The 20,814-nt window shown below is 34.2% G+C and overlaps 1 long non-coding RNA gene across 1 annotated transcript; it reads right to left on the bottom strand.

Annotated features, from left to right (window-relative positions):
• Nucleotides 1-460: 460 nt before the first annotated feature.
• LOC130228646 (uncharacterized) lies at nucleotides 461-8,586 on the bottom strand. Its single transcript, XR_008837796.1, has 5 exons — nucleotides 8,485-8,586; nucleotides 8,256-8,392; nucleotides 3,909-4,153; nucleotides 1,836-2,027; nucleotides 461-474 (listed from the first exon to the last, which is right to left on the bottom strand). It is a non-coding gene; the product is annotated as an uncharacterized LOC130228646 (long non-coding RNA).
• Between the last annotated feature and the right edge of the window lie 12,228 nt (nucleotides 8,587-20,814).

Raw genomic sequence — 20,814 nt, 5'->3', positions numbered from 1 at the left:
GTTCATTCCGCTGTGGTGACCCCGGATTAATAAAAGGACTAAGCTGAAAAGAAAATTGAATGAATGAATGAATGAATGAATAAATGAGGTCCATTTTAAAGGCGCTATAAAAAAAATAATTATTATTTTTATTGTTGTTGTTATATTGTATTATTATTACTGATGACTACACTTCAATTTTGGGCTGAACTATCCCTTTAAAGCCACAGAAAACACAAGAACATTTAAATAAGGACATCCGTCTCACCGTTTCTGCACAATAAGGTTGATTTTCCTGAGCGCACACATACTGGACCTCCGGTTCGCCAGATAACAGCGTGACGAGAGGAGGAGAGAGAGCTTCTTCAGAAGAGTGTTGTAGTAATCGGAGTCTTTGGGCAGGAGCTCCAGAAACTTCATCAGTACCTTCACCGCCGAAAGCACCCACAGCTGAATTAGCATGCGAGAGACGTGGTGTCACAACGCTCACAGATACTGAAAGACACAGAAAACAGGGAGTTAGCTCTCCATAGGTTTATCTTCTCTAATTTGACTTGTCATAATAATCCAAGGCTACACTTCACAAAATGGCTAATCATTATACTGAACAGGGGAGGACAAAACACAATTAATCCTTCATCTTGGATTACTTTGGATAGGAACTTCTGGATTTGGAGGATTAGAATATTTATCATTAATAATGTCAGCAAGAAAAGAAAGTTGCAATTCTCTTATCCCTACTCTGATGTACAGATCTGAAAAAAGATCACTTGAAAATTCTGGTTTTTTTGGATGTCAACTTTAGCATTATGTATTATTTTTATTAAACTGATGACTTTTTTTTTCAAAATTTAAAATAAAAAAAGTCATTTAGAGCATATTTCTGTGTTTTAAGCAACACAACACCAACGTGTTGAAACAACTGAGTAAAAAAAACAAACATTCGGTGGAATAACCCTGATTTTCAAATCACAACAAAAGAAAATATTTGTTATACATTTGTTGACAAAAAAACTCTCTATTTGACAATATATATTATATTTTTTATGTTTATTTATGGATTTTATAATTATCTAAATTAAGAAAAAATAACTGAATAATAAATAAACAAAATAATAAAATTACCCAATATATAAGTAATGCAGGAGTTCATACAATCAATTAAAAACAAACCAACAAACAAAAAAATTAAAGAATTAATGTGGATTAACAAAAAAATAGAAGAAACAAATCGCTGACATTCAGCTCAGACTACAGCAGTAGTATGTTATATATACTGCTGTTCTATTCTCAAGCTAAAAATAAACAGTAATCTAATCAGAATATGGACTTGTTCGATCTTAACCTGTCACAACAGACAATGCATGCCTCTAATCCATGCATTTATAATATATGCATTAAATACTCTAATTCACTTTTCTTTAAATCATTTTGAGTATTTAAAATGATAACAACATAAATTTATTAGTAGTATTACTATTATATTATTATTATATTACACATTAGGAATGCACCAATAGGATTTTTGGCTCATATCGATAACCGATAACTTTTAAGATTTGGAGGTCAGATAAACCGATATATAGGCAATAATAAAAATATTTCATAACTTAATATTTTTATAAAATAACAACTGATTTTATTTTAAAAAAACATCATAAAAGTTTGAACTTATCTTAGAATAGCCTACTCAAAGCAAAAAACTATATCATTAAAAATAGGCATTGATCGGCCGATAACGATATGGCCCGCCGATATATTGTGCATTTCTATACCAATACTAGAGTACACTCGCTTCTCTTCATAAGCTACATACAGACAATGATAAAGTGGAGTTAAAAAAAAAGAAAAAGTACCTCTGGGCCTCCCGCTCGTCTTTGGGGTTGTAGTTAGAGAGGCAGTCCAGAATGAAGATCTGGCCCCATTCAGTGCACTCATTGAGGGCCGTCAGGAGCTTGTTAATGTTCTGAGGGTTCAGGTCCAGAAGGTTGCTGTTGGGGTGAGACCTCGCTGATCTCAGACAGAGCAGCAACTGCATTAGCCACAACCTATAGGAGAAACATCAGATTTGAATAAAATACTGCCAACACATAGGTATAGACTCGTAAGTATAGATTTCTTTTCTTTGTTTCATGCTTATTCCAAAACTAAAACTATCCAAATTGTTTCGGATTTCAAGATTTACTTTAACATCTTTTTTTAAAACAAAGACATCAAAATAAAACACGCTGTTCATGGAAATATTAAAGTCTACTAATCTATTTTAATGTATAGTGGGTTTTTATATGATAGAATATTTTGATGATAATTTACCAGCGATAGTAAACATTTCAGTGTAAATTCTGCATGTCCTATCCAGCAACTGGTTCATAAATAGCTTTCATCCCAACGACAATAAAACCAAAACATGTTTCGTTACAATCGCCAGGAATTATTTGATGCAGTTTATAATTTAAATGCTGATCAAACTTGCTCAGATCTTCCAGAATGTCCTTGGAAAAAAATCTTAAATTGGAATCTGCTGGTAAATTAAACAATTAATTACATCCAAAATAAAAGTTTGTATTTACATAATATATTTATGTACTATTTATATTATTTATATACACAGATGTATGTAACAATGCATATTTGATAAATTATGTGTATACACATACATATACAATTTTATATACCTATCCAAGTTTAAGCAACAACAAATAACTTGACCTCTACTTGATCACTTGGTATCAGAAGTGGCTTATATGAAAGGCAAAGGCCTCTTAGATTACACCTGTTTTACCAAATAAAATATGATCATGCCTTGATTTTTAATTATTTAATTAGAACAGTAAGGTCTGACTTTGCTTAGACAAAGACTTAAAGTCAGAAATAATGTACAGTATAGAACATAAAGTAATGTGCAGTGGAAAAAGAATGAATATTGTGAATGACTCCTACGAGCTTGGAGGACTGCATCCATACATCTCTGCACTGACTCAAATAACTCATTAATAAAGTCGTCTGGAATGGCAAAGAAAGCGTTTTTGCAGGACTCCCCAGAGTTCATTAAGATTCTTTGGATTCATCTTCAATGCCTCCTCCATCTTACCTCAGATATGCTCAATAATGTTCATGTCTGGTGACTGGACTGGCCAATCCTGGAGCAACTTGTCCTTCTTTGCTTTCAGGAACACTGATGTGGAGACTGAAGTATGCTGCTTAAGAATTTGCCCTCTCCTGTGGTTTGTAATGTAATGGGGCAGCACAAATATCTTGATATCTCAGGCTGTTGATGTTGTCATTCACTCTGCAAATCTCTTGCATGCCCCCATACTGAATGTACCCCAAACCATAATTTTTACTTCACCAAACTTCTGTGATTATCTGAGAATCTTGGGCCCATGCAGGTTCCATTTGTGATGACTGTGATGCAGTTCAAAAGATAATTCATGGGGAAAATCTATCTACTCTCACTTTTCAAACGATCAGCCAGTCAAGTCAAGTTATTATAACTGGGATCAACGACTACATTTTGTCAGGTAGTGTAAAATGTAATGCACACACATAATATTTGTGTGTGTATGTATATGTATATATATATATATATATAAATATGAACTTTCCTTTGCATGATGTGCATTTAATCGTCTGATTAAACTGGTTTAATGAACTAACATTCCAATGCTTCCCAATTTCTAAACACATGACTTTGAGTCAATTATTATTAAGAAATCCTTTTGTGATTCATTGAACTTCAAAGACATTAGCAGGGCATTTGCCTCAAAAAACTAACTTTTACATGGGAAGCGTTTACCCTGAATAAGTAAATTTGTTACAAAAAACTGCTGCCACTTTATTTCCATATTTTGGTTTATCTGTGCATACTGGGGTATGTTGTGTTCTTTTTTCTCTTATTTTAAAAATAGGATTGAATGGAAATATCTAACCATGGGGTTGGAGTCAGCGATCAGGTCCCTGAGAGAGTCCAGGAAGCCTTGGTCCTCCACCATTGAGCGTTGATGTCATGCAGTTTGGCCACACACACGGCTGCAGTCTTTCTCACATACGGGTCTTCATCCTTCAGACACTTTCGCAGAGGCTCACAAAGGTACTCAGTGATCTTGTCCACACGGATACAGCCCATCGTACGCACAGCCAGAGCACGGATCAGAGGGTTGGGATCCTCACAGTCCTTAAAAAGGGAAAGAACAAATCAAGATGGAATTGACAGCTGCACAATGTTGTAAAATACTGACGTTGTAATAGTTTGTTTTGTGTGATGTATGTATTGCAGATTGTTCTAGATAGATAAAAAAAAATTCCAAATGATTTACTTAATGATTTTTTTATTCTTCTGTTCCTACAAATGTAATTGTGTAAGTTGTAGAGTATAACAGAAAACATTGTACAAATATTTAATGCTAAACTATTTAAATTTCATGACTTCTGTTGAAAAAAAAAAGGAAATAGAAAAAATATTTAACTTCATGAGGCCTTTTGCAATAAATATTTTTTGTAGTTTCAAATAAAATACAACTTACAACTTACTATCACATTTAATTAATATTTCTTTGAAATTATTACTGCAATTTACTAGAAATGTCTAAGTGAGAACCGCTTCAAGTAAATCCTACATCAAATTCTTTTAGTGTTGAAAATAAATTGGGTGTTGTCCCCAACTTCTCACTGTTTTGGACCAATTAAATACATCTAAAATAATAATTATATATAATAATAGCTATAATAATTTCATTGTGCAATATATTAAAATAGCAGCTACTGGCACTGTGAAATTTAATGAGTAATACAATACAGGATAACATATAATATTACATAAGCATACTATTACTGTAAACTTACAATAGTAATAATTAGCCATAATTTCCTCATTTTCCAACAGTTTTATTTAATTTTATTATTTTAAAAATCTTCCAGAAATAAAACATTCTGCTGGAGTCATCTGACAATCATATGAAGCCATATTGCTATATTGATTAATGAATTGAACTTTTTAAAACCACAGTACACTGACAACTAGGGATGCCACAATCCTCAATATAATATTGATATTGTCGGTATGACCTCCACAGTGCAATACGCATATAGATTATTATGATTTTGATTTCAATTTACAAATTGTAATTAGCATTTTTCCCATTACTCTCTGAACTGGTGCTGTGCATGTTATAATGCATGTCCATGCACTGAAACACAGCTCCCCACAAGTAAATTCCCATCACTAAAGTAGGAGAAGCTTTCAAGTGAAAATAAAAAGTGATGTGAGCCGCATGTCAGAGCGTGAGTACATATGGGACTTAAGTGGGAGATCTGGAAACGTGCTTCTGCTGAAGAGCTGAATAAAATTACGACTTCTCAATGGAAATACTTTGTTATGACCAATAATTGTGTCCACCTGTCCAAATTATTGAGCACTCAATGGGTCATGCCTTGGAATGTAAACACTGGGAAATTACATATCAGTACTGCGTCTTAAAGTGCTGTGTGAATTTTAATATATATCAAACAACAAAAGATAATGAAATCACTCACTCTGCTCTTGACTGAATAGATTTTTAGTTTAGTAATGGTTAACCTTCATTTAATTTATGCATTATAAGATTTTTATGTCCCCTTTCCACTGAGTGGTACAGTTTGGTATGCGTCACGTCAGTGCAAGTCCACCATTTTTACTCGAGGAAATGTCAAAGTAAAGCTGTACGGGTCGTTCACATATCATACGAGAAGCCCTTCTCACAAAACAGATGCTTTATACACATCAATACTTGTGTATAAATGTCATTACTAACCTTTTTATGAACATGATTTATTTATAACTGCAGATCAATAATAGTGCGAAATAGCCAACGGTAACGGCTGCGATTATATAAAATAAATAAATAAATGCAACACATGAACACATACAGACCCTACAGTCTCTGATAGGTTACCAATTACAGAAAAACTACACACCATACATTTAGTCCTTATTAGGTTCAAAAACAATATGCAATATATAGTCCACAGTCAGTGCAAACCTCTCATATGTGTCTTTAATCTTAACCAGCACATGAAGCCTCTTGTTAGAGAGTAATTCCATCATTCCGAGTTCATAATAGTCCAAAGGTGATGATAATAGTTAAACAATGGCAGTTTGTTCATCTTTTATGTTGCAGAAGAATCATTAACTCCTTTGTTTTTTCCGGCTTCTCCTTTGGTTTTTTGCACTTCACTCTCGCTTTAGTCCTTTTCTGAAAGGATCAGATGTCAGAAGCACTTCAATAATCAAGCACACGTTATTATCATCAGCTCAAGAAGTTCGTTATTTCAATTATAAACACGCGGCGAGCTCTCTGGAGAAAGTGAAACCGCTCGCACTTTTAGACGGGCTCGTAAAACAACAGCAGGACACAGCAGATTTTGTTCTTCTTAAGCTTTGTGGCTGTTCATCAAGACGATGACAAGGTTTGTTTGAGCTCGGGTCACCATGGCTCGTTATTATATGTATATATTATTACAGTGTAATGTTTTGGCAGTGCATTTAAAATGGTGCTCCCTTTGTTTTCATTCTCCTGCTTCTGCGAGTGACACTTCTCTATAACCAATAGCATTCAGCTTCATGTCTAGCCCTGCCTTTTGGTACCCTGTTGTCGTGCTAGGTACCCATTGCAAAGGGTACCCAAAAAGTGGTACAGTATGGTTCGCTTTTAGCTACCCTTTGACAGTGGAAACTATCATAAAAGCATACCGAACCAGACTTCGGGTTAGGTGAGCCGTAGGATGGCAGCATAGAACGTACTCTTCCGGTCAATAATTTCAAAAAGCCCTTATACTTTTACCAATTAAGTGAGCTTTGCGCCAGACAATTTTAAAGTGAGTGAGCCAAAACCTAAAAGAAATTTGTAAAGTCAAAAATAAGCGAGAAGGAGACCGAGAAGACGAATGACAACGATAAACTGTTACCCAAGGAAGAACATGGCGCCGAAACTTTGCGAGCAGTGAGAGCACTCAGCAAAATATCTCCGAACTGAAGACGGATTTAAGAAAAGAATTCAGCCAATTCAAAGAAGAGTTTAAAAATGATATGAAAAGCGAACTGAACCATAGCATACCACTAAGTGGATACGGGCCAATACAGTATGCAGTGTTATTTGATTAAATTTTTCTGTTTATGTAGCCGAAAGCTACTGTTAGCTACATGGAAAAACTCAAAAAGCAGTGTTTATTTTAGCATTATCTTTGCTATACTGCATTGTTTTTGATTTTTTCTTTTCTTTTATTTGACAGTGCTGTATTTGACAGTTTTTTTTACTAAACATATCATATACCAAACGAAACCGTGACCTAAAACCGAAAACCAAACCATGACAAGTCCCCCTAACCTGAACAGATTTATCCAAACTTGAATACCATGTCAATGTTTCTCAAACTTTTTTCACCAAGTACCACCATAATGACCTATATTCAAATACAGTAGCATAGTAGGCCTAATTAAGCAGCTAAAGCTCTGCACAGTTCAAAAACGTGGCAGATTCATTCTTATTATTATTATTATGAGTATTTATTATTGTCAGCCACTTTGACCATTATAAATAGTTTAAACATTAACAAGTACTTACAAGTAAAAAAATGAATAAAACGTCAACGTTTAAATTAAATGGTGCGTTTAAAAGTTTATTAAAAATGGCACTGTTCTTTAAAAGTAAAAAGAAACTGCTGTACTTAAATGAAAAGTATTATCATAAAGTAGCCTATTCATCAAAACCTAGAAAAGTTCATTGGACCTCATAAATACAGGTTATATGTTAGCATATCAACTCTTTTTGATGAAACATGTTGCATTATGCATGTGTATATGATTTATTTGCATATCCTTGAAATCTAAACATCAACTTGTATTTTAAATATATGAATTGAATTTACATATATAAATTAGAAACTAGATCTGCTTACTGCGAGTTAGAGTAGGCTTTGTGTGTCAGAAAAGTCAAGTGATTAAACTACACCTGTCAACACTTGGGTGTATAAAAATACGGGATACGTCCCCAACAACTGGTACAAATATGTGGAGGAAATTGGCTTGAAATTATAGAATACATAACAAACATTAGTAAATAAAATAAAAGGTTTAGCCTATTAAAATCAATTTACCGGTGTTAGCGTACACGTTAAAGGGTTCAAAGTGTGTTAATTTTTTTCCTTTAATTATTAAGCGATTCCCCCGTGTACCACTAGAAGCTACTACTGCCATATTTTATATCTAATATTGCCTGACTGCTACTAACTGCAAATTTTACCTTGACAAAGCTGTTAACTGCCATGATGGCCATGTCCGGCTGACTCTTGGCATAATTCATAAGGTACAGGTAAACCAGTTTTTTTCAGCTCCAGGTTATCCGTCTGCATGCAGTTCACCACATCTGGAAACAATGAACTAACAGCGCAGGTAGAAAGTAATTACATACTATTATTAGTCAACTCAATCATCTTCTCATATTGTGAGAGGTATTACAGATAAATGAGTACCTGACATCCTTGCCCACAGTCATGGCGGCGATGACTTTCTTCACTGCCTCTTTCCTCTTCTCCTTTTTCTCATTGTTCAGCTCGGCCTTCAGCTCAAAGATTTCTCCTAAAACAGAGAATAAGATGATTATTATTACAGTCGTCCCATCTGAGTTTTCTTTTTAACCAAGGCTAATGCTGATAACAACGTCTATCAAAGAGAGCAGGAGCATTGAAGTAAAGTCGGGTCTTATTGTTATTCCGCTACATGCATGGACATACAGAGGAATGAAATGTCGTTTCTTGCATGACAACTGTCCTACATAAATAATAATAATAATAATAATAATAATAATAATAATATATATTAATCATAAATACAAACAGCACTGGACATAAGAGCTATTTAAAAAAACCTATGCATAACTAACATATGCTATAAGACGCTTAATTATACACATAAGACATGCTATACAAGTACATTTACAGGAGACTAAACAATGTTGTGCAGCATATTGTGCAAGAGAAGTATTAAAGGTGGATATTGTAGGTTTAATATTGTGGAAATGAGTTATTAAGGTTGAAGCAAGCAGGGCAACATGATTGTGGTACATTTATAGTAAACATTGCTTTCATTATTGAGTCCTTGTAAGATGGAGTTTAAATAAAGTGTCGGGTGCATAAGAGAGAAAAGTGTTTCTACAGGTGGTTTGCCAAGCCAACTCACCTGAGTGAGCACAATTTGAGATGCATAATGTTTCCAGGAGGAATGGAGTGATTAAGAAAGTGTCTATAGTGCAAATGTGCAACCATAAAGTACATTAATTTGAATCACTGTGTAAAACATTATATAAAAGTAAATTATTTTTATACCATTTAATTAAATGATCACCCCTTTAAAATATTTCTACCATGCTCCTACAAATATAACTGTGCAAGTTGTAAAATTGTCAAATGTAACGTATAAACATTGTTAAATAATTGTAAATTAACTTTGATTTCAATTAATTAGACAATGAGTTTATGATGAAACCATTTGAAATGGAGGGGCGGCAGGGTGGCTCAGTGGTTAGCACTGTTGTCTCACAGCAAGAAAGAAGGTCACTGGTTTTGCATGGTCTCCCCATGTTCATGTGGGGTTTCCACCGGGTGCTCCGGTTTCCCCCACAGTCCAAAGACATGCACTATAAGTGAATTGAATAAGCTAAATTGAGTGTGTGTGAATGATTGAGAATGTATGGGTGTTTCCCAGTACTGGGTTGCAGCTGGAAGGGCATAGTTTCATAGATTCGTATTTTCACAATAGTACCATTAATAATATTAATAATAATAATAATAATAATAATGATGATAATAATGATAAAATAAATGAAATTAGATAGTTTTCCCAATTCATTATGCTTTTCTTAATGAAATACTGCACACAATTAAATTTAGGATGCAATCAAAAGTATAACAAAATATTATTTGAGTAAACAGTCGTTTATATGCTAATATCATTCCATAGCTTAAATCAAAATGTAAGCTCATAAATTAACTTGCCTTTCTTGTTGGTGGTGAAATACTTGGAGTCAGTCATTCTGACAGCTTCTCAGATCTGCAAAGGAGGAAATCACTTCAAGTTCATGTGAAGCACACTCACAAATCAACATTTTAGCAATGCAGAAAGCAGTAAACATATCCTCACTAAATGAAATGCCAATAAAATGTTTATACGTTCATAAAATTAGAAAAAGGTCTTCAAATCTCAGTTTTACGCAGGAAATCATCAGGGGACAGTTATGTGTGGACCTTATCCTACACGAGCAAACAACACAATAACACAAGCCAACGACTAAATAAACCAAACACACATCTCAAACTCATTAATTAAAGCTGTATGTCACCAATTTAATATTTTTGCGTTTAAAAATGGGGCGTGACCGAAATAAATGATCCAGCTATGCTAGGCTAGTGAAAATCTTGGAAATCAGGACCTTCATCGGCTGAAAAAACGGCCGCCTGTCGTGTCCTAAATTAGCAAGCAAACAACTGATGTAAATACATACGGACAAGCGATGTGCGAATCTACGCGAGGTGTACAGATGTGTGGTTATTGCAGCACTTCCCAACGAGGAGATGGAAGATGCGGTGTTGGCACAGCTCGGTCGGCGCTGGAAGATGGAGCGCACCCGGAAAAACAAAATGACGAGCGGAACCAGTAAACGAGGAGAAAGTGCGACATCGGAGCCACGCAAATGGTACACCAGATGCAGATTATTGTTCACTACTTTTCTTACTACTGTTTTTATTAGTGCAAATTTTAAACCAAAAAACAGGGGAAAGTCAACATCATAAGGCACACACACTCAAATAAAATACAAAAAACAGTTCTTCCAACAAAACAAGCATCGGGAACAAATATCAACAATGAGTACAGGAGGAAAAAACGTATAAAAATGAATATTTTGAGATTGCACTACAAAGAGCTTCAGTTATTTTGCTTTGAACCACTTTCCTTGTCTCAAAAAGAAAGGGCCTAATTTTTTCCATTTACAAGAATATTTATGATATTTATCCATTAATAAGTACATTTAATTGGTCAGGCTGGAAAATGACCAGGTTTTGACTAAGCTCCCAGTCTGAGTCTGACTAGGCTTGTCAAGATGGTTTTAGCTGGTCGTCTCCCAGCCTGACCGGCTAAGACCAGGCTGAAAATGGCTGGAAACTAGCCTGGAATGGCCCAAACCCCTATAAAACCAGGATGGTCGACCAGCTAAAAACCAGCCAACCAGCCTAGACTAGTTTAAGCTGGGTTTAACTTTTCAGCAGTGAAGTTGAAAAGTATCAGAAAAAGCAATGTTGCTGGATGCAGCCTTTATGAAGCAAGCTAAGACTGCATATCTCAGAGATGTAATGTCAGACACAATGCGCTCAATGGAGCCAGTGACATAACCGTGAGGGGTGGAGTTAGGGGTGTGGTGGTTGTGTGTGCATTAAAAGCATTGCATGCAGCTCAGATTGCAACTGCACCAGGTCTGCATCCAGACCGATCCCTTAGAAAAAAGATGCATGTTCACTTTTATTATATATATATATATATATATATATATATATATATATATATATATATATATATATATATATATATATATATATAGATAGATAGATAGATAGATAGATAGATAGATAGATAGATAGATAGATAGATAGATAGATAGATAGACAGATATATATACATATATATAGTTGAAGTCCCCTGACTTATTAGCCCCCCGCCCTAACCCCTGTTTCTTCTGTGGTAGAAGAAAATGCATAGAGATTACAGTTTCATTATGAAATTAAAATAAAATTAAAGTAAATGGCAGATTTAAAATGTCAGTGAATAACATGCAAGAGAGTAAATGACAGTAACTTGGTGTTTGGTTTTGGGATTTCAACCCAATTTTGGGTGTAATATGGACTAAATCAACTACAAAGTTTTTAAATTAATTTATAGAATCAAATTTAACTCAATGCTTGGGTTTGTCCACATTTTACCCAATTTGCGTTTAAATAAGTCATCGTTTCTTAGACTGTGCCGTCAAAGAATCCTTAAAATGCATTAATAAAGGATACTCAAGCAAACGGCATCTGCTTTAAAATGTGTAACTTGACACACTTATAAGTACAGGAAAAGAAAAAGTATAAGAACCCTGCATGAGTTGACATCCTCGTGTCAGCACCAGATGCCTGTGCTGATAAGTAAAGATAAAACTTATCCACACAGCTCTAATCTACGTCTTAAGGTGTTCCTTCCTCCACCTAAATCATGTCAACGTGACCAGTGAAGCACACTAGGTGAAGTCTAATAACTTTAGAGAAAAAACGAGTTTTCAGTAAAAACAACAGATCAGCACTTTGCAAATACTAACTTTTGACAAAAAACAACATCTGAAACAAATTCAAAGACATAACATATTTCAATAGTCAAACTACAGAAATTACATTAAGTCTAGAACGTATATACAAAACAGAAAAACAAGTATAGCAAAATCTAGTAATATGAATGCTTAATAATACACCCAAAATGGAATAATATATGAATAATTAATATAGAAAATATAACATGTTTACACATTTGCATACAAAACCTTTCACACCCATACATTCTCATTCACACACTACGGACAATTTAGCTTTTTCAATTCACCTATAGCACATGTCTTTGGACTGTGGGGGAAACCGGAGCACTCGGAGTAAACCCACGGTAACATGGGGAGAACATGCAAACTCCACACAGAAATGCCAACTGACCCAGCCGAGGCTCGAACCAGCGACCTTCTTGCTGTGAGGGGATTGTTCTACTCACTGCGCCTCCGCTCCGCCCATTATTATTATTATATTTTTATTATTATTACTATCAAATATTTTCTTGAAAGTAATCCATATATACTTCAGCTTAAGTTTTATTACTTATGCTTAAATAAAATCTGAAACCTAAGTATAAAAATAAGCAGAAGGATCAGCCTTTGAATGGAAATTGTATGGAAACAAAAAAACGACAGAAGACAAAGAAGGGATTTTTTAGAGATGGAGCATTTTATTTATATCTCTGTAGTGCTAAAATGATAATGATTACACCAAAAATGTTATTCACTGTTTGCTGATTTTTATTTAAATGTATTAAATAAAAAGCTACTTTTATCAGCACCATGTGATACATGTAAAAGTAATTAGCTTCCTTTAGCTGTTTTTTTTTTTAATTTAGAAAAAAAAAACTTGCATCAACCTCAATTAACCACTAATTTTTTAAACATAATTTCAGACTCATATGGCTTGGTTGTGTTATATTTCATGGTGTCTTGGGCACATTTATTATTATTACTCTAAGAACTGTATTTTTCAAATGTTAGTACTTGTGAAACTTGAAATATAAAATTAATTATAATTAGTTTTTTAAAGCAATAGTTCACCCAAATATTCAAATTCTGTCATCGTTTACTCACCCTCCACTTATAGTTTATTTATTCTGTTGAACATAAAAGCGGTACATTCAATAAATGATTCAAACTACTTATTAAAAGAGCTGAAATAACACAATTCTTGAGGTTTTTTTGTGACAACTTGATTGTTTTATGTTCAATCCACTTAAATTTGTAAACATTAATTACTTAACTGAATTGCTTAATTTGAATGTCTGGAACCCAGCATTTTTTACAGTGTATTCAGTGTAGCAACTTAATGGTTACAAGTTTCCAACATTCTTCAAAATGTCTTCTTTTATTTTCAACAACAAAAAAGAAACTCGGAAAGGTTTGAAACGACCCAAGATTGAGTAAATGTAAATTTTTGGCAAACAATCCCTTTAAGAGGTGTGGTGTTTTAATGGTTTGGGCTGGTGGCAATATGAGCTTTAAAAGCACTGGTCTGTGAAGAACCGAGTATCAGTAGGATGCAGACGGTTGATTGTGAGGCATTTTACCCTTCACCCTAACCGACTCACTTAAAACTCAGAATTATTCAGGAAGGAACTGCTGTGTGCTGCTCAGAGATCCACAACAGACAATTTTGCATTTAAATGTAAGTAACTTATTATTTCCTATTTGTGTGTTGAGCTGTTGTGTAAAAGCAATGTCATACTTTACACTTCTGCTAGAACAACAGTACTCTTGCTCGTGTGTGATTGCTTAACTAATGTTTTAGTGATATTTTTGAACCTAAACCTTGTTATTTGTGTAAATAGTTTTAAATTGAATAACAATAATGGCTTTAAATTAAAACATACATTTAAATGTTCATATATAAAACTGCTTTTGAGCTGTTTATAAACCAACATTATTTAAAATGAACTGACTGATTTGCATTGATATAATATTTGCTTCTCAAACCTTTGCTGCATCACAATGTTTATTTCTGCCTTGTGGCTGTGTTTAACCCTCTGGTGCTCCTTATCTATGAACTACACTGGTGGTCTTAGCTGACCAAAAATGCACAAACGCCTTTAAAATAGCCAGTTTTTTTTCAGTACATTCAATCAAATTTGTTTTTGTTTAATAATATTTTTGTTATTTTATTTTTAATTTTGAGAGGGGTTTGTTGCAATCATTAACATTCATTTTCTTCCCAATAACAATGCAATTTTTTGACATTTTTATTTATTTTTTATTTTTGCTATAGCAGTATTATCAGTTAAAATAATAAATAGCACCATCTGGTTGTATAAAAAAGAAAAAAATGTGTAATGACATGGTTCCAGTATTAATATCTCTACAAAACTGCTTGGGAATTCTCTAGTTGTTTAGACATTACTAAAAAATTGTGGATTTGAATACGCATTAAAATGTATCTGTGCTTCAGTTGCCCTATTTCATAAATGTGTGTGTCTATTTTACACTCTTGGTGCTTTAGAGTGTGACAGCTTCACTGCTGTGCACTTTTTTTACCATCATGGTGGATATTTTGGCAAACAAAATATTCTCTGAATGTTTATATTTTTACCCATTGGCCAATTATTTCCTATGGTGGTCATTTTTGACCCCCTAAGACCACAAGTGTGACTATTTTTTTACAACCACTTATCATGGTCGAACCATGGCCTAGATTTTTTTATGTTCAAATACTAAATGGAAAAAGTGCTAGAATTCTAGTTCATTTAGATCAGGTCTCAAACTCAATTCCTGGAGGGCCACAGCTCTGCACAGTTTTGGTCAAATCAAACACAGCTGATCCAACTAATCAAGGTGTTCAAGACTCCATGCTGCGCAACAATTGGCATACTTATACTACACCCTAAAAGTATGTACTTGTTTGTGAGGGAAAGAATACTTTTGAGTGTGTAACAGAAGTGTATGCAAGCTTTGGCACATAGTACTTCCTCGTTAACAGATCGTTATGTTGCTTAGTTATGAGCCCTGTTAATCATCCACACATCAACCACATTTCTTTCATATTTAAATTCCTATTGGAGATGCAGCAGCAGGATAATCTCCCATTCACGAGTCTTTTATGCAGAGAAATTTCCTCAGGTCTTTGGGTAATTATGCATTCAGACGTTAATGTTCAAGCATATGTTTATATAATTCATTGTTGTTGCAGATGAAATATAACATGGAAAATGTGGTTTAAAAATGTTCCAGTTGGCTAGATATTAATTACCAATCATTCAAACAACTGAAGCCTCTCTACTTGACGGTTGCTCTCGCACATCCACCATTTTTGTAGTTTATTTACACTTTTCAACCACATTTCCAACGCACAAAGTAATGTGGGGTAAAATGTAACACAGAGTTTTAAGGTATTTGCTCAGGATTAAACATGGCATGCTTCGAGGTTTTCCCCACATCGTTGGCAGACTTCTTCCTGCCAATTATTGTAAAAATTTTGCCAAAATTTGGATGAGAAACATGGGAGAAACCATTTTTGCAGCATAAAAGTATTTTTATTATACTCTATATTTTTTATTTAAAAAAATATGTGAAAGTATGTAGGTAAAATCTTATATTTTTGTGATTACCGTCTTCTAGGCTAAAAAATAGAACTATTTTGAAAGGTGTAAAATACACAACGTGACTGCAAGCCAGTTTTGGGGAAAACACAACGCAACAGGGTTAGTTGAAACAAATTGGCCACACACTGTTGTACACCGATTTAACTAACAAAATAATTGATGAATTTTAAGTGTAATGTTGGGAACTTTTATTATATTTTATTATATTATATCTAAAATTATATTTAGAAAATATTTTTAATATTAAAAAATTATTTTATTGCTAATAGTGCAATTCAATTCACCTTTATTTGTTTAGCGCTTTTACAATGTAGATTGTGTCAAAGCAGCTTCACATAAAAGGTCATAGTAAATTGGATATAATATAGTTCAGTAATACTGCAAATAAAGGCATTGTATAATAATGCAAATAAATCCAAATGTGTTTATCCAATAGATAAATACATAAATAGAAAGAAATTAGCTACTGAGGAAATACACGATTTAAAGTAAACTGAATTTAAATTAATTGTGTGAAATCTGCCTTTTTAAGCATGTGTTACAACTAACCCTCTGTCTGATACATCTTGCCCCACAGGTGGGGTAAAAAGTAAAATTTTTACTCCTGGCACTTTTGACAATACTGCACAAAAACTATAGACCCAGCGAATAATACTTTCAGTGCTCATTTTGTGTGTTGCTGGTAAAAAATATGGTTTATTTAACCTCATTACTTTGTTCATTATTTGGCCAAAACCAAAAAGTGTGATTTGTGCCCCGCTCTCCTCTACTGTGGGCAATATTAGCGCTTAGAGAATGGACGCTTTTACACTTCGAATTTTCAAAATAATAAACCATCTGGGATCCTTTGGTATACTCTTTTCAACATGTTACGATTTGGGACATACTAATTATATTTTCAAATACTATTTAGGACAGTGTAGGGATAATTTTCCTAGGCCGCTCCGCTTACATTCACAAATCAGTAACAATTATACTCTCACATAACGTCATTAACTGAGTTACACATAGGTGTGTTAACCTAAAAAAGTCTGCGTTGGTGTGTGCGTACAATTCTGAACAATTTCTCAAGCATTTAAACATCAGACATCCAGACTGTTTAGAGCTGACCCCAGACCTGTGAAAAGGAACCACAATCAAATAGAACACACACTTAAAGGACAATCTCAGTGTACTCTCAGCCGTCTTCATCAAAACAGTTATAATCTACGTTTAGGCAGTTATATCATTACTATACAAAGTCTATCTTAAATAAACAGTTAAATCACTTTAAATAGAATTAACACACAATAATAATAATAATAATAATAATATCAAATAACTATAGACAGTATTAACACATCGCAATACAAATAGGAAAACAGTTGTACAGTTGTTTTCATTCATCAAGCCCTTCAGTTCCACTCGGTCTCAATGACCTCTGACCTAATTTGGTGGCTCCTAAAAATAGAGTTATAAAGAGACAGGCAAACGCACTGAACATTCTTATATTACGCAATGTGTTAACTTTATTCATTATTCAAATAATCATATTAATAAAGTAATGAGAAAAAGTATAAATGTTGATCCATGCTGGGACAGATTGGAAGGCAGAAATCAAAATCCATCAACGGATAGAATGCGAATTGGGACACAGCACTAGTGTTGGTTAGTTGGATTATTTGGATCACCTTGATTAGTTGGATCACCTTGATTAGTTCGATTAGGGTTGAACCAAAACTGTGCAGAGCCATGGCCCTCCAGGAATCAAGTTTGAGACCTACGATTTAGATGATTCTGCCAAAGTTTTTCAGCCTAAAATGAAAGAAGTCTAAAGTAATTGTATGTCTGATAATGATATCTCATAATCTTCATAAAGATACTATATTGCAGTTCAAATCAATCAATCGGATGTTCTCATACTTCATGTGATTGGCTGTTTGCTGCACGTGTCACACTTTCAGCTGCATGCAGTCCTGTGTTAATCACAAACTCTGGGTTAATAGAGAATGTTTATATCAAGCATTGTGAAACAATTAACCTGATCTTAACCAGGCTGGATTTGTTTGGTTTTTGTCAATCCAGAGTTTGTTCAACTCATTTTGTTCAACTCATTTTCAACTCAATTTCCCGAAGCTGCAGGGGGTTTAGTAGGTGGGTAAACACAAATCTCAATGTCAACAGGTGTCAAATCGGCAGGTCTGTTATCATTCAACAGCAGGGAACTTCACACTGCTCCATTGATCTGTTTGAAGATTTGTTAGTCAGTGTCTGGAAAAGGTCTGGAACCTGGTGGTTTAATTGTCTTTGGTTTTAATGTCCTCTTCACAGATTGTAGAACAGAGGGTTGACTGAGAAAACTTCAGGTGTGATAAAGCTGTGAACCATGGCTTGTTGTAAATTTCTTTGTTGTAAACGTGTTCATTTGTTTTTGGCAGAACTACCACTCAACGATCCCAATTCACGACTGGAAATAGAGGAAAGCGTGAACATGAAGATTACAACAAAATCCTGCAGAACAGAGCATCACGATACTGAAGGACAAAGAGGTTGGTGTCCGTTCTTGATTATCCATTTATGATGCTGAAGAGGGAAGACTATATAGTAACCCAAGTATATTTAGTGCCTGTCCACTTTTCAGCAGCTCTGGTTCCCATTCATTATTCCCATTTTGATAAATAAGGTCTTTTTAAAACCGAAGCAGAGAAATATGCAGTCAGCAGATAAACAGGTATATTTTCAGCAGATAATACAATTAAAATAATTAGATATTTCTGCATTCTGGATAATTATGCGATGGCAAAGACATTCAAGATTAGATTAGAAGGATGTCATGAAGAATAACCAGTAACACTTTATAACACTAACACTTTACAATATGATACAGGTTTATGTTAGCTAATGTATTTACCAACATGAACAAACAATGGACAATCCTTGTACAGCATTTACAGTATTAATCCTAGTTCAACATTTACTAATGCATTATTAAAATGCATTAGTAGTAAAAAACAATGTTGTGCTTGTTAACATTATTTAAAGGACTGTGAGTTAGCAAACTAACAATGAACTTTATTTTCAAAAAATAACTTTAACATATACAAATAACTGTTTTAATAAATGTATTGTTCATTGGTTTTTCAAGTTGGTAAATTCATTATCTAACATTACTATAATTAAAGAACAGTATGGGACAGTATGGAAAACACAAATAAAAAAAGAAAGTAGTGCTTTTTAAATGTTCTTTGACTTGTATTTGATTGCAGACAATACAACAGACATTATTTAATGTGTTCCTCGTGATTTTTATTCTTTTTTGTTTTTCAAAATAAACACGTATTTCAATTTTGGTTCTTGCAACACGTTTAAAAAAAGTTGAAAGGGTAAATCATTCACTTTGTAATGTTGCCATTTCTTTTCACAACACACAAAACACACCAAGTGAGTTTGTCCCATTCATTCTGCAAACAAGTCTTAAAGTGAGCAATAGTACGGGGTCTTCGTTATCGCTTTTTGCACTTCAAAATCAACCACACATTCTCTATTGGAGACAGGTCAGGACTGCAGGCAGGCCAGTCAAGTGCCTGTTTCCTCTTCCTCTGCAGCCAGGACTTTGTAATGTGTGCAGAATGTGGTTTTGCATCTTGTTGAAATATGCAAGGGAGTCCCTGGAAAAGATGCCTTTTTGAAAGCAGAATATTTTGCTCCAAATCCTCTATGTATTTCTCAGCGTTGATGGTGCGATCACAGAAGTGCAAGTTACCACTGACACAGCCCCATGCCTTTCTCCAGTGTGTGAATTATACATTTACCATCCGAGAGGGTGGTACATTTTCAGTGCGTTGAAGGATATTTAGTGACTATTTTAGGTTACTCAAGGTCAAACTATACAAACTATACAAAATATCTGTCTAATTTTTTTTAGGCTACAACTGTTGAATGATATTTTCCTACTATTGATTGCATCACAGTGGTACAAACCACAGGAGGGGGGGGGGTCAAATGTATATTTATATTATACATTTTTAATTATCAATATTTAAGAAAGATAATATTGAAAAAAGCCATTTCTTAGTATTGGCTTTATACTGACCCCCCATCTGATTTTGATGTCCTTTAGGGGGGATCTCTCCTGTAATTTGCACTCTGCCTTTCTCCCAAAAAAATACCTAAAATACTGATTCATCTGACCACAGTACACATATTCACTGTGTGATTGTCCATCCCAGATACCTCAGAGAAACCCAGATACCCCAGAGAAGTTGACAGCGCTTCGGGACACTGTTAACATAGGGCTTCCTTTTGGCATAGTACAGTTTTAATTGTATTTGTGGGTGTAACTATGTATTGTGGTACTTAACAAAGCCTATGTGGTGATATCGCTTATAGATAAATGATGATTCTTGATGCAGTGCCGTCCGAGGGATCGGAGATCACAGTAGTTCAGCTTAGGCTTGCTCGCTTGTCCTTTACACACTGAAATTCCTCCAGATTTCTGAAATCTTTTAATTATGTTATGCACTGTTAAAGGTGAAATATCCAAATGTCTTTCTATCTTTCTTGGAGGAACATTGTTTTTAAGTATTTCAATAATTTTCTCACGTATTTGTTGGCAAACTGGCGATCCTCAGCCCATATTTGCACCTAAAGGATTAGACCTTTCTTGGATGCTGCTTTTTTTAACCAAATCCTAATTACAATCACCTATTGACAGCACTTTGACCAATTTACCCGATTACTAGCCCTAAACTGCTCCTGTCCCAACTTTCTTTAAATGTGTTGCAGGTCTGAATGACAGGAAAGGATGTATATTTACAAATGACATGAAGTTGACCAGACAAAACATGAAATATTTTGTGTTAATATTCTCTGCAATGAGATACAAGTCAAAGTAAAATTAGAAA

The sequence above is a fragment of the Danio aesculapii genome, chromosome 5, assembly GCF_903798145.1.
Source record: "Danio aesculapii chromosome 5, fDanAes4.1, whole genome shotgun sequence".
Classification (NCBI taxonomy): Eukaryota; Metazoa; Chordata; class Actinopteri; order Cypriniformes; family Danionidae; genus Danio; species Danio aesculapii.
This window is presented reverse-complemented; position numbering and strand designations above follow the sequence as displayed.